The sequence below is a fragment of the Chlamydotis macqueenii genome, chromosome 14 (genome assembly GCF_036417535.1).
Source record: "Chlamydotis macqueenii isolate bChlMac1 chromosome 14, bChlMac1.mat, whole genome shotgun sequence".
In the NCBI taxonomy this organism is placed as follows: domain Eukaryota; kingdom Metazoa; phylum Chordata; class Aves; order Otidiformes; family Otididae; genus Chlamydotis; species Chlamydotis macqueenii.
This window is the reverse complement of record NC_141569.1, coordinates 8,584,595-8,598,985: the sequence shown is the minus strand read 5'-3', so window position 1 is coordinate 8,598,985 and position 14,391 is coordinate 8,584,595. Positions and strand designations below refer to the sequence as shown.

Below are 14,391 nucleotides of genomic sequence, written 5' to 3'. Positions count from 1 at the left end.
CCCGGCAGGGACTGCTACTCTGGTCCTGGCTCCAGAGTACTGCACCACATCCGTCAGCTCCCTGCAGCGACTGGGTGGGCGCCGGTCTCTGGGTGCACCAGTGCGGGTGCCTCACTGCTGCCAACTGAGGCCCTGACCCTCGGGCTGACTTGAAGTGCCCAGGCATTTGTTGTGCCTGTTCATCTGGGATAAACGCACGTTGTCGGGCAGGTTTCCTCTGTTCTGTTTCTAACTCTGACACACGAAATGCAGCCCGTCCCCAGTACAGCCCTGAGTGCGGAGGGGCGGGAGGTGCTCCTGAGCAACACCCTCCCCGCAGACTGACACAGCGGTGAAGTGGGACATCAGGAAGAGGGGGTGAAATGGTATCATCGAGTCCAGGCGGTAGCTGCTGGCATAGCTTCCTAAATGTATTCCTGGAGTGGTGCTGGCGAATGCCAAGCAATGAAACGGGTCCCTGGAGAGGCCGCGGGGCTGTGGGCTCCGCTTGCCTAATTGCATCTCAGCACAGCTTCTCACAAGTGCATCTCTCCCTAGCTCGGTGAAGACAGACACATTTCCATTAGCACATTCGGTTGTGGTCCTCCATCGCAGGGCACTTTTCTACCCGAGGAAGGATGAATTGCAGTATTTTGAAACTTTGGGAAAGGAGGACGCTTGAAGCTGACGGATTTAGAGCCTATGGCCCCAGCCCCTGATCTGCCCCTGAAGCGACAGTTCCCTCTGTGCCCCGATGTACTTTCGTGTTCCTGCTCCAAGCTCAAATACAGCTGAGGCCACGGTGTGCGCAGCCAGCAGCAAGCTGACCAAGCCAAGATGAGACCGACAGCTTCCGATACAATTCTGCAGTGTTAACGAGAAGGTGCACACAGTACAGCTACCCCAGCCCCTGTTCTCACAGCTCATTCACAACGTTGCTTTTCAAAGGCAAAGAGAGCAAACAGAGTGAATCACAAAAGGATGACTCATATCCCTCTGAACAGTATCCGTATTCCTGGGATCTTATATTTAGCACAGGCCACTATTCATCCCTTTGCACTCTGGAGCCCCCAGCCCCTTCCTCCTACGGCTGAGTGCTGCAGTGTCTGAATGAGCCCCCCAGCAGCCACAGCCTCAGCTTAATATTTAATGACCAAGGCAACCACATTCAGAAATTCCAGTCCCTTAAGACATCCAGCTGTTAGCTGAAAATCTGGATTTCAAAATTAGAACTATCCGTCTTGGGCTTCGAATATTTACCCCAAATTCAGAGCACCTCAAAAATATCTGCAGGGGTGTCCAGCCTGCCCAGCACGGAGTGCCCACAGCTCTTGCTCCAAACCCAGCGAGGGAGCAAAAACAAAGACCATAGAAATGCTCAAGGGAGAACCAGGAGCAGAACTGTAAAAGCAGGCTACAGAATGTGAATAAAAACCAGCTGCCAGCACTGTATGAACCAGCAAACAACGTGATCCTTTTCCTACTGCCACCCAGCATGTGCTGAAGCTCACCGCGCGTTGCCTTCGCAAAGCCCTGCCTCCACTCGCCCTCCCTGCACGAAGAGGGAGAACAACAACTTGAGCAAGGACAAGTGAGCAAGAGAAAAAAAAAAAAGATGACAGCGAGCGGCAGTTGATACCAAGGCCACACGCACACGGGCTTGTTTCTGCCCCGGCAGTTGCTGAGAGGCCTGCTGGTACTGCTGCGTCACGCTGCTGACAGTCTCTGCGCACTCGTTAGCATTTGGCAGCTTGAGCATCGCTTTGCCTTGGACTGAGCAGAGGGACCAGCTGCTTTGCACAACAGCTCGGGTTCTCTGCTGCGCTAGGAGCGCTCCTTGCAGCGCACAGCCACACCTCACACATCAGAGAACCGTTCCAGCCTGGCGGCATTTCCAAATTTCCAACGGTGCAGAAGCATGAGAAGGACCTCACCACACAAATCTCAGCGGCCTCGGGGGGTACTGTCAGTCGGGGAGATTAGCCCGGGGAGCGTAAAGGTAACGCAAGCGCAACCCTTGCGTGATTTCCTTAACCCAGATGAGGCTTCAGGCAGGTGACTGCTTGCATGCTCACACTGCGCCCCTCATCACACGATGCTTAAAAATAATGAGTATGTGACAGCATCTGAATTTACTGCGTCGTCTTTCTGTTACTGATCTGCCCAATTTCCTTAAGAAATCTGCCCCTTTGTCTCTTTTTTCTAAAAGAGATCTTATTTCTCTGTACTGGTCCCTCACATTTTAGCTGGCACGCCATCACAAAACCCTCCTGCGCCAGGAGCCGCAGCGAGCAGCTGCTCCGTGCACTTTTGCCCTCATTAAGTGTCTCCCTTTTGATGCTTCAGGGCAGCAGTAAACACTATTACTGAGCGGCATTGTGTAGGACTGGCTTCATCGCTGAAGGTTGAGTTACTTTTATACTTTTGTCATCGAACTACTGGAGTGAAGATTAATCAGTGGAGTAATTGCAGAACTCTGAAATCTGTCTGGCTAACCTCTCTTGTGGGCTTCACAGTCACGCAGCAAATCCAGCAAGCTCCGCTACCAACACAATGTCACAAAGGAAAAGCCATTAGTGAGCAATTACATTTCAGCAGGATTTCCCCTCTCCACCACAGCCTAATGAGGATAACCAATTCAAGAGGAACTGCTGCAAGGATGAATGAATAATGAGAGAAAAAGGATGGGAGTTCCTGTAATCTGGACAGAATAAGAAACAACTCCATGAAGGAAAACACATATGCTGGAGCTCTGCTCCAAGCAACAGACAGATGTGGACGTTTGCTCACAGTTACAGGAGGCACCAACCGGTTTCAGAAGCATCACAGAGGCTCAGGGCCAGTGTACATGCACATGATCACTCCAGAAGTTAATTCAATTTTTGGGAAAGACTTCTGACTATCAGCAACAGGTCACTGCAACAAAACACCATGCTTACAAGGGTTAGTGCCTCTATCACCCACCAGTTCCTGGCGTACTGTGCGCCATAAAAAAAAAAATGCTTCCTTGGAATAAGAACTTCCTAGAAATCAAGTTAAACTGAGCAGCTTACTTTTTGTTTAACCTCAGAGTTCAACAACTAAAATTAGGATATCTTTTCTTTACAGTAATAAAAATGCAAGCGGAAAAAGAAATCTATATAAACGCTACCTTCCATTTAATGGGAGAGTCCAACTCTACAGACTGCCATTTGAAGGAATATTTGCCGACGTGCCCCTTTTTTGATCGCAGTGCAGGAGATGAAGAGCTCTGGTACAGGAGCTGGCCGTTACGGCACAGCACACATGGCAAGATAACGCAGCTCAGTGCAAGACCTTTCTTCCCTAAAAGCAGAAATACCCAATTGCACTTACCTGCAATGAACAGGCTTGTCTGAAACTGCAAGTAAAAACCAGCCAAAGAGAAGATCAGCTGGCAGCACGCAGGTATTCAAAGGCCCAGCGCTTTTTCTGTTTCACCTGCTTTGTGCCTTGCTGCTGCTGCGACGGCAGGGACCCCGTCTGCTCGCACTGAGATTCGCCCTGCCCAGCAGAGCTGGGGGAGCCCTGAGCTCACCCCCAGCACTCAACAGCTACGCTGGAATCACGTCTGCAAGGAGCAGCGACCTCTTCCCACGACATCCACCTTCCTCCTTTAACTACGACTTAGTGCGTCTCAGTCGCAGCCATGGAACAGAGCCATCAGGGCTTCTTTGTATCTGTCTCTACAACGTAGGTTAATATTTTCTTGTTAATTACACAAGAAAAAAAAAAGTTTTTTCCCATTGCTTGTAGGAAGCATCCGGCTGGTTGAGCACGAGTTGGTATCTTTTACCAACTGTGGTGAAAGGTGAGGCTGGATAGAGACTTGTCCAGGTGACAGACTTCCAGCAGTGGACTAGTAACCTCAGTTTAATCTTTTGTTTAATTCAGAAAAAAAAAAAAGTTAACATAAATCAAAAGCTTTTGGGTCAAGGACTGATAAAACAAGGAAGTTATGACACCAAAACATTATTCAACATTATTTCCCTTTAAAAGAGCACTGAAAAAAATCAAGGCTTTATTTGAATAAATGTTACACAACATTCTTTATCATTTACTTCTGAGCAAAACTTAAAGGGTGAATCTTATTTTCCTCATTCAAGTCTACAAAATGAAAGAGGCATAGTGACCATTCAATATACAGACAAGAAGGTAGCACGGAGCAAAGCTTAAATATTAAGCAACTAAAGCAAAAAAGTGAAAAGCAATACATTACTGTAATTCTCTATCATTAGAATATCCCTGACAATTTCATTTCAAAATGAAAATCTGGTTTCAAACAAAATGGCTGCAGTACTTTCCGTGAAAACAAACACAAATACAGTTAGCTACCTTGTCTATTTTTATGCTATTTGCTTATATACCCATATTCTCCAATGCAGAGACCTGCATCTCTCTTAAGTGTATTTTTTATATTTCAGCTGCTGTGCACAAGTGCTCTCGAAGGTGAGGAAATAAGAGCACTGGGTAAGAGTCAGATGTCGCACAGGCAGGCACTACTGGCTTCTACTTACAACATCAATCAGTTTTCAATCCAATGTGCAATAACCCTGCTATTACAGTCCTGGGCCTTTTTCCTGAGCAGAAACTGGTTTGTGTCATGTTGTTTGGTGGCTTCTTTTGTGTTTGGTTTTTTTTGTGTGTGTGCATAAAAATGTAATTTATTAGGCCAAGACCCTCACTCATCGTCAATACAATTGGGGTTTGGTCTCCGGAGGTGAAAGGCTAGCACATCCACGACATCAAATCGGTTCCCTGTCCTCAAATCGGATGTCTTAATTTTTCTAAGTTGTAGTTAAGTCTCAAGCCACGAACAGGACCAGACTGCTGATCCTCTTCAACTGGTGAAAAGGAAAAGCACTGTAGAAGAAATATTAATCTCAAAGTTAAAAAAAAAAAAAAAGGTAGTTTATTATGAAAAATGGTACAATTTGAACCTACTGTACTGTATTACACAGCTATTTTTTAAGAAGTAGGCAGTAAGTATTCAATTTCTGGCTTTATAAATAAATAATTTACCTCTGAAAAATAGAAACTGAACCAACCAGAAGCATGAACTGCCTCAGTAGGTGTGCATCGCTGATACACCTATCCTGGATTTGGATGCCTGCCCCAGCCTCTCACTCCCCCTCTCTCCAATTGTTTAACAAGCATAAACCTGGTGCCAGTATCAAAGCCAAAGAGTTGTCCTAACTTCAAATTCTGTGTGATTAATTCAGGCTCCACACGCGAAGTCTGTGAAACTGCCTTTGTGCTGACACAGATGCTTCTGAGAGAGGTGTCTCTGTTTTTAAATGATCTACAACTCTTTTCACTTCTATAGAAACAAAAATTTGACTTCTAGTAGACTATGTGCACATTTTCATTTCTTCAAAATAAGTATTTATTTTCCCAGGTTCTATAATACATCCCCAGCTAAGAACTTTGTAGGAAATGATACTGTTGAGAAAGTGTGCACACAATGTCAAATAATCAGTGACAAATAAATTAATATTTAATAACTCAGTATTTCAGCAGCGTGTCCAGCATTCACACGCTCCACTGAAATAAGTCTTACCAAACACCTTTGAGGGAGAGGAATAAAATTGATAAAACCCACTGGGTTTCTTTTTTTGATTTACAGCTATTCAAAGAAGTCAATGCAACTCGGATCAACACCTATCAGAAACATTAATAAAACTTTTGCTCTACTTGTTACCTATCTGAAAAATATTTATGTCAAAAGGAAAAACTAACCCATGATTTGAAAGAGAAATGCCATTCCATTTAATCACTCTCCATTCATGATTCCCGTCTTGTTATAGTATTATAAGCAAAATGCTGCTCTCTGCGTTGTAGCCCTTCTTAACGTTATTCCACAATCCTCAGTTCCCTACACGTTACAATAGCATAAACAAAATGCAACCATATTCACACAGAAGGAGCTTTCCCATAATACAGAGATACATGGAGTTTGTGGTCACTGTCCTTTCCATCACCTCAATGGGAAACATTGGTCTCATATAGCAGGACTGTTCATAGTTTACAATACAACTGGTTTTGGACATGCTTTTGATCACAGATCACAGCTCTGCTAACACCTGCACTAAATACTAACTAAGCCTCATAGAATGGAAAATTGCAATGCTAAAGTTAAGAATTAAAATAAAAGTTCAAAAGTTACAGTCAGCTTCCCAGGCAATTGGCTCCATCACTGGCACCTATCAAAACATACAAACGTGACTGTCACATTACAAAAAAACCCAGTTATTTGCAGTGATTCTTCATACTAATAATTCAAGTGGTTCCTTGCATGTAAGTGTCTTTAATAATTTCATGCGTCATTTATTGCAAAAAGGTTTTATAAAATATTTCCTAACATCTTTTTAAATTTTGAAGAAAATGTACATTAGGTACAAGTGCCCTAACAGGGTGCGAGGGGGAGCTTTAATATATTTACCCCCTTTCCCCTTCAAAAAATGTTTACTACTTGGTGAAGATTTCAGAGGGAAAAATAGGACAATTCAGTCTCAGATTTCTTTCAGTCCTGATGAGCTGGTGCTCTTCGTGGCAGTGTAGTGAGGTTCCATAAAAACAGCAGTTGACTAGTGTCTCTGAGCTGAAAAGGGGAGAGAAAGGGAAAATGGTTAAATGTCTTCCAGTATATATTGCAAAAGTAGGTAAGCAAAATCTGAGGTGGTCAGAAAAGTTACCAGTTCACCTGCTTTGTGTGCAGAAGACAAAAAAATATTTACATCATCACAAGACATACACAAGTGAACAAACTCCTCAGTTGACTGGAGCTTAAGAGAAGCTACCATACCAATCCATGTTATATCTCACCCCGTTTCAGCATCTAGAGAGAATTTCAATTTTTATAGATGTTAAAGATAGCTAATGAAGGAGGGACATCAATATACAAAGTCTATACAACGATGTGTGGTTCACAACACAAAGCTAAATCTGACACTGTAACGCCATTCAAATGCAACACCTGAGAGTGCACAGAGCACTGAAGTATAACGCTGGCAATCATGTTTGTTTTCCATTATTGCTTATGTTTTCCCATTTGCTCCATAGAACTGGAATAAAACGATGACAAAGCAGATAGAACCAGTCCAAGTAAGAGCTCCTGCATAAGATCACCACCAGTCAGTAGCCATTTAGGGCGGTGCAGAATCAGCACAGGCTGCTCGGACCTGCCTCTTGCGTAGTGTGAAGAAAACACTGTTCTAGGATAACCTCAGCTGGAGTAGACCTCTGGAGATCATCTGCTCCAACCTCTTTGCTCAAAAACACACAGGAGAACAAAAAAGGTTCCAACAAGACCAGGCCAGTCTTGTTATTCCTTTTACCATTCTGTTGAGCTTTTGACTGCTAGGATTATTTGAGAGGTACATACACATTGTCCAGTACTGACAACAGCAAAGTGAATAACACAACTGAATTTTTTAAAAATAAGAAACTCATGGCATAAGCAGAAAAATCCTAAAGTTCTTTCTAAACAGACAACTCTTCTGAATAATATCCAAAAGAATATTAAAAACATGATAAGCCCGAGAAAGGAATTAGTGAAAACGGTCCTACCACGAGAGGAGGCAGGGAAGAGAACAGGGATAACTGTGGAGATTCTCAATTGCTCAGTTACTCACTGTGCCACAAAATGACAACAAAAAAAAACCAGAAAAATAACTGATTTTATATTCTGTACAATGCAGCAGAATAAAAATAGGAATGAAATTTTGGGAAAGTTGAAGCTGAAGAAATGAGGACTAATTATGAAATTTAACAGAGCCAGGCAAAGATGCACTGAGCTGCTGTTTGCTGACAGCAGGCAAGCAGGCATTCATTCCAGTACCCAACAGGTCCTCATTTGGGTAAGATACTCAGAACTGATACATAATTAAAACTGTTTTAGCTATGGTCCACTCCAAAATGCATGAGAGAAACCTGCAGTGCCTCTACACATAGAAGGATGTCAGACAAAGCTCCACTGTATTCAATAGTACTTACTGTTGGTACAGATAACTAAACACCACAGTATTCCAGGCTGCAAAACAACCAATATTGGGTATTAAAGCATACAACCAATTAAAAATTATCCAAAATAAGATTAATATTAATGTAGCATCATTTATCCATAAAGTCTTTCAAAGAGAAGCTTTTATAGTATGTCAGAGAACAAAACTCTACTCAGAAATACGAAAAATCCCATAAAAAGTTGGGTGACAGTTCAGCCAGTATGTCCACACACCTGCACTCCCAAAATCAAGCCTCAGTGACACTATTACTAGCCAGCAAACTTCTGTGTTCTACAAAGGAATCAATGAGACAAGAATTTGGTTCAGTGATGTGAGCGTGCATACAGCTACTACTAGGTCTAAGGAAATGGCCGGTTCATTTTAACACGGGTGCTCCCTCCTTCTGATGGGAGGCATTTTCACTTTTCACACCCCATCTAGCCACTCAGCAACCAATCACTGCAGTTGCAGTGATTTTCAGAATCAAAACTTGGCAAAGTCTGTTCATTACAAACCCGGTACTCGTGTTCCTGCCCAAGTCAGGTCTTACAGCTCTCTTACTCTCCTGTTCTTACTGTTGAGAAATTCCAGAATGCCCTTAGTGAGCTTCATTCCTCCCACTGACGTTTACGTGCCATCGCTAGTGACTCCAGAAACATGACCAGTCTTAACCTCTATTGTAGTCCAGCCTTCTGCTTTACCAGTGGCAAGTCTCAGTTCATGAAACCCATGCATATCAAATATCTAATCCCAGGCCTAATGCAATAATATGGTACTGGATCAACTTTTTAATGTTAATAAAGTAAAAATCATGACTTCGTCATGTAAATCAAGCTCCCTTTATAGCAACTGGATATTCTCCTCGCTGCCCTATTTCCTCTCCAGGTCAAAAAAGATCCAAGAGACACACATACATCCATGACAGATCTAAGTAGTAAATAGATATTTGGGCTGGAATTCCCAATAATTTTCAGTATCTCCTTGGCTTTAAACATGTGCTCTAAATTTCCTTATGGACTTCGGCACACGATGGAAGTTAAAGATGCTTGTTAAGTGTCACTTCCTCAGATCATGGCTTTGGAAAGGAAAAAAAAAAAAAAAAACAAAAACAAAAACAAAGAAAAATTTCATTTTCCTAGAAACGTGGCTCCCTAACTCTGGTTTGTATGTCATCAGCAAGTTTCTAACTGAGATCTTCCTGCTCATGTTTTTCCTTTGTTTCAGGTACTAAACTTCTTCAAAAAGACTAAAATGTTACTAAATTCTTTCCTGATTTTACTTTTACACATCAGCAGAGGCAGGAAGCTGTGCCTACAACCACAGGCAGCAGATGAACCACCCACATGGTAAAGCCTACTAAGATGTGATCCACACAGCAAAAATGTTTGAGAATTGCTGGTTTAGGAGACAAATTCTTTTTTTTTTAAAAAAAAACCTTTTACATTATACCTGTCAAGTTACTTAACCTGATCATGTAATTCAAGAAGCAAGCTTCAAGAGAAACTTAGTGTGGATCTTTTGAATAAAATATGTATCAAACTTGACATCAGGTGAGGCCAGGGAGAACAGCTGTATCTGAAGTGTTCAAATAGAAGAGGGAAATAAAATAGGTAGCTTGTTACCTGTGTCCTAACCTGCTATGCATATGACTAGTTGGTAGCACACTTAAGGCAGGGCTTAAACCAGACAGACCTGCCAATTTCACTGATAACGTCAGTGCCCCCAGTCTGAATCCACAGCGGTCTGTCAGACACTGTAAGGGAGAAGCAGGACTCGTCAGTCTGATGTAAAATGCTGCCATTTGTTGAGACCTATGGTAGAAAAAATCCAGTTAACAGGAGTTAAGAACTGACGATGCTTTAAAAAAAAAAAAAAAAACAAAACCAAAAAACAATTAAGCTCCTTGCCTGCCTGAATTCTTACCAGGTGTACTACTTTTGCTTTCCAGAAAACAGCACACCATGAGAAGATGCTAAATACTCACAGAAAAATCAGATATAAACTTTTTTTGAGCTTAAACTGGACTTTACCAGCAGAGTTAAAGGGAAATTAAACAAAATTTCACAAACTAGCAGACAGCAAAGAAAAGTATCTACTTGTACAAGCACCTGTGCAAACACTGTACTGCCCACTGAGGGACTGAAAGCTAGAAGGATACCGTGAAATTGTGCTGGACAAAGTAATACCTAGGATAAGTGGAAACGGAAGCAATGGCTTATAATTCATGGTGATCATGACCCTTCTGTATTTTAAAGTGCAAAAAGCAAACTTAGGGGACTATCTATTCAATACTGACAGCATTTTAGATCTGTTGTGCAATGCAGGCTGTGAAAAAACAGATTTTTTTCATATACTTAGAAATGCAAACAAGAGTGATGGTGAGGCAGACAACTTCCCATTGCAGCAACACAACTGGTAGCCAAATTCCCTTAATCATCACTCTCTTCCACATCTTAGATTTGTCTTGCTTTCTAAAATGTGAAACCCATCACCTATTCCTCCCCTTTATAGGACATGACCCAGATGAGAGCTCCGTTATCCCTTCCAGGTAAAAACCATAAAGATAAGATTGTGCTTTTTTTTTTGGCTTTGTATCTTCACACAGAATTGTGTATGTACACTGCATTTGTTATTGTCAAACTAGCAATAATTTATTACCATGATTAAATTTGCTTAAAAGAGAAGAGGTGACTCACAGTTCTGGAGTATATTGGAGGGGTTTTTTTGTATTTTGCTTCTCATTCTTAATTACAAATACTACAAAAATCGCTCCCAGTCAGTTGCTCACACAGGCTTCAAACAAATTCAAAGCCTTCTTGCCAGTGGCAATATAATTTTTGTCGATTATAGGATGGAAGAAAACTGAAACAACAGAAGGTGAAAGAGAAACGGACCAGTTGCTCTCATGGATGTTATGGTCTGGAGGCAAAAATCCAGGGTAAAAGTAGATTTTAAAAGATAGGTTTCTTAATTTCAAGAGAGTGTTTCTACCTACTCAGAATCCTGCTATTCCAATACATACTAATCACACACTCGTTACATGCATGTTTGGCAAAATTAATGAATACAAAATATTTTGTACGGGAACCTTTGTTTTGTCACAGTAAAGTTGACTCTGAAGTGTGCACGTGGATTTAGCCCAGAACAGTGAGGAACGACCTTGGGCTGGATTGCTATAGGTATGAAAACTGATTAGGGGACATCTGATCTGCCCAGTTAAAATATAATTGGTTTTACATTGGTTTATTTGGATTAATAACAGTGTTTTGTATAGAAAAAGTTTAAGGCAGAAGTATACAACATTAGGCTCATCAGATACAGTGACTGAAAAATAAAGCCACACACGTGCAGTCATGTATCTCATTCTCCTCGTATCGTGGAGGAACAGTTCTTGTGCTGCGGATTTCCCCGGTGTGAACCATGTGAAGCAGGGACTGGCGACCCAGAGAACAAAAGGTTCAAAAAGCGGAGACGCCACAAAGGATGAAGCGTCCTCACAGTGTTTCTGCACTTGCAAGCCACTTGCATCAGCTCAATACCCATGTCATTACATTCCCCGACCCTCGTGAATGCAGCAAGTTGGCTGTTTTATCAGTCATTCAGCGAGTTCATTTACTTACTTCATCGTGTAATCCACAATTTGTAGGTGAGTGATAGCAAAGCCTAATTCTAAGGGAATGGCTCTCCAGCGATGTACAGTATGCTCACAGCAGTCTGGACTCTGTTTTGAAGCAGTTCCATTCAACTGCTGGAGATTGTGGAGTCACCATAAAAGTTACCACTGGTAATAAACATAAGGACAAGCACTGGCACAGCTTTTGGCCTTTCACCACTGACATCGCGAACACCTGCCCCACTGCATTTTACACAGCTACCTCCCTGAGAGTCATCACTGCAATGTGGGTTCTGATTCTTTTTTTAATGTGAAAATTTTCATGATCCTCTGTATTCACCAACATCTAAAGCGAAGCACTGCCTTTGAAAGAATTTGTTTTTCTCTTCAAAGAAAAAGCAGAAAGACAGCAGACAGCCATCAAGAGGAAGAAAAGGCTGCTCAGAAGGACAAGCAAAGTAAAAATAGTATCTCCCGTCACATACTGTGAAGGAGAAGATACATAGGTCTTAAAGTAGAGCCCAAATACCAAAATAGTTATAGTAACATATATGCAACTTCTTTAGGCAACTAATACTTTGTCTACATGCAAGACTACGTAACAGAAGGAACAGCATGTGTTATTTTACTGCTACAGATTAGAGAGTTAACTGGTTAGGTGGAGTTAAAATAGGCTTCTCTTCTAGATAATGAATTACTAAAAGCAAGCAGAACTGTTGCATTCCTCTACAGCCCAAGACAATCTTCAACAGGGCCTCAACTACACGGAAAACGATGAGCAGTAATCACATTCCTCAGTTTACATGCCTAATTCTCTGAAACATACAACACAGTATCCAGAATTCCCAAAACCCAGCCAAACTCAGCTTTTTTATACAAATGTATCAGAAGAGATTAGGTCCCCAAATCCCTCAACACTTGAAAAATCTCAAGGAAAGGTTTTTTTTTCCTAAAATAATCAAGTATCATTAATGTGATATTCCAACCAAAAATATCCACTGCTCGAAACCTTCAGTTATGATTTTTAATGGCTTTTTTTTTTTTTTTTCCCTAGCAGAAATACAGGAAAACAGGTTTGTTTTTCCCTTGTCAGGGGCAAAGGTAGAGGAGGAGCTATTTTTAGCACTAAGCCTTCTTTCTCTTGTTTTTCTTGAAGGACTCTTTGGGAATTAGGAGCGATTTGGGAGCTTTCACAAACACATTCCCAGCGCCTTTCATGACATCTGAGTTAACTGAGCATCGTGAAACCAGTAAGAGTAACCTGATAATCATTTCCTTCTCCTATTGCTCAGACTTCAACCACTTGTTATTACAACTCCTAGCAAACACATTTCTGGGTATTTTTACCAGAACAAATAAAGTTTGTGTCTTAGAGTCAAAATCTCTGCCTACCAAACACTACGCTGCCAGAAGAGCACAACTTTGTCATCAGTCACGTTCCAGTTAAGGTTCCACACGTGCCACCAACAGGAGAGCAAAAATAACTAACCATTCCCAGTACTAGCAAACGTAAAGAAACGTTCCTGAGCACATCCCTCTGCATTCCTGTATGAAGTACCAACTCGTTCTAGGGCTGATTTTAGCGGTGACGCCTTAGAAAAGCTGACATGACGTGTCCCTTACTAAAATCAGTGTCAAGATTACTTCCGTTTTAGATGACTAAAGAACCAAATTACATGAAACACAATTATTTATGCAATGCCATTCATATGGATACTGGTGTGCCAACTGAAGCATTACTCAGGTCATACAAAGCAGCTTGAGGTTCGCATCCTAACTAAAGTTCTCTGAAAAATCCAGTTTTTATGGATTTAGCTCCTTCTTATCAGAGCTACTAATTACCAAACCTTGCACCACGTGCTTTAAAATTCTGAACCACTGCAGAAGTACAATTAAACAGTAGTGTTTCCTAAAGCCAAACAAAAATCCTAAGTGTTACTAAATAAAAATGATGCAAAATTAACATTTGAGTAAATATTTGCTTGGAATTGTATCTGCTTGCTTTCCTGACAAAGCAAGTACCCTCTTCCCTTTATGCACCTGCTAAAAACAGGCAAGGAGAATGCTGTCACAAGACTTACGCTGTGTTTCAATACAGAATCGTTCAGTGACGGTAACAAGCTAGTGAGAACACAGCTTGCCTTCCAACTCACAGATTCATAGCATATGGCTGACACATAGAAGAATATTTCTTATTCTATCGCATATTTGACACCAAAACCATTAGTAAGCAAACACGAAAACTGACCTACATCTATTTTTTTAAAGAAAAAAAAGCAAACTAATTTAAAGTTGACATGTTATTGACATGTTACATAAATTGTCATCCAAACATGATTTTGCATAGAAGAGGCCCCTCGGCAGGAGATACAGTGCAGTTTTACTCTCTGTGAAGCTAAGACTCTATTGTTAGAAGGCCACACTCCATTATACCAAGCATGATTCCTGCCTTGTGTTTGCAGAAAGGCAGTTGTGTAACAGCTTAAGGAAAAAAAAATTAATCTAAATTAGTCTGGATTGGTATACACATCCCAAGTATTGCAAAAGAGACTGAAATGTATGAGGAAATCACGGGAAAATATAAGCTGCTATTAGGTTCTAACAATTAAAAATCAGTAATCAGAGATATTTCTTACTTCGGGAAGAATCACTGCCATTTGATAACAGTTTTGTAAAACCCCATCTAAATTACTTTAAACAGTTTTTGCCACTGATGTCAGAGAAAGAGGAGTTCAAAATGGAACAGGTACAAAGAAATGTCAGTAAATATGAACAGGG

General features: G+C 41.4%; 1 protein-coding gene across 1 annotated transcript in view; it reads right to left on the bottom strand.

Annotated features, from left to right (window-relative positions):
- Window positions 1-4,001: 4,001 nt before the first annotated feature.
- Window positions 4,002-14,391, bottom strand: part of PWWP2A (PWWP domain containing 2A) — a 31,138-nt gene continuing 20,748 nt past the window's right edge. The window contains exon 3 of the mRNA XM_086759041.1: window positions 4,002-6,598. The gene's annotated coding sequence lies outside the window, so the exon portion shown is untranslated. The remainder of the gene's footprint in view (window positions 6,599-14,391) is intronic.